Source organism: Equus caballus, chromosome 20 (genome assembly GCF_041296265.1).
Source record: "Equus caballus isolate H_3958 breed thoroughbred chromosome 20, TB-T2T, whole genome shotgun sequence".
Lineage (NCBI taxonomy): Eukaryota > Metazoa > Chordata > Mammalia > Perissodactyla > Equidae > Equus > Equus caballus.
The window spans coordinates 13462389-13463551 of record NC_091703.1 but is presented as its reverse complement, the minus strand read 5'-3'; positions in this window follow the sequence as shown (position 1 = coordinate 13463551).

Here is a 1163-nt window from a genome sequence, read left to right as displayed (position 1 = left end):
AAGAGGAAAACTTTTGTTATTTGTCATGGGGATTTTTTATTTTAATTTAAAAAAGGCCAAACTACAAAATGAGCCAAACGTGATTCATGACTTTGAAACATCTGCTTGGTCCTTCTCCCTGATATTAGAATGTGGGTGGATCACTGATCCGAGTCGGGCTCTTCGCAGCTGCCTCTATGCTTTTCCAGAGCAGGTCTCGTCCCCAGCACAGCACCGGAGAAGCTCTTGGAAGTGGTGTTCCTTCAGAACTCGCTTCAGAATAAAGTAGAGAGAAGAGTGGTTCAAGTATTTCCTCCCCTGACTGATCCTGATATAGCTTGAAGGATCAATGTGAATAACACTAGAATGACTAATCTTGCAGTCTCCCCTGAAGATAAATGTTCCTCCACATTTATGTCTGATTATTACGCAAATATGAGTTTTAGTGTGTGAGCCATGAATTCCCGCTAGCCTCTTGCCATGAAGACAACCCTGGTTTTACACAAAAATTAATGGGGACAGGGTATCTCCCTCACAATAGCCCACCGTTTTTTTTTTTTTTTTTTCATAATCTGAGAACTCTCTCTCCCCTACTGGAAAGACAACTTTATTATTATTCTCTATTATTTCTGCTGCTATAACTCTCCCGAGTTGGTTTCTTGGCTGTCATCACGAACCATCCAGGTTGTCCTGCCTCCCAGTCCTCTCACAGAGGCCATTCTCCATGAGCTAGTCCCGAAGCATGCTCATTCATCTCTGTCTTGTTGGAGCTTAGAGTCCAGAAATCCCAGTTATGATACTCCCATGATGCTCTGCTCATGAGGGAATAGAGTGTGGCTATCTTTTACCTGGGTCTAAATAATGTACATCTACTACTGTCAAGATGATGCTTTGAGGGGGAGGGCCGAGGATGGAATTTATTAAACTTTGTATAAATGAAACTGCTACGTTTTTAAATACAGTTTAATTTTTCAACACAAGTGCTAGAACGTCTGTTTTCCTGTTAAATTTAGTTATATTCAGCCCTTCTCTCCAGTTGGTAAAATCTTCTTGCACGCTGATCCTCATCTATTTGGATCATCAATAAATGTCTCCTATAATTTTATTGAGTCCACCAATTAAAAAGAAAAGATACAGTGGGCAGCTTGGTAATGGATAATTTGTGTTTGCCTTCATGCTCCCTG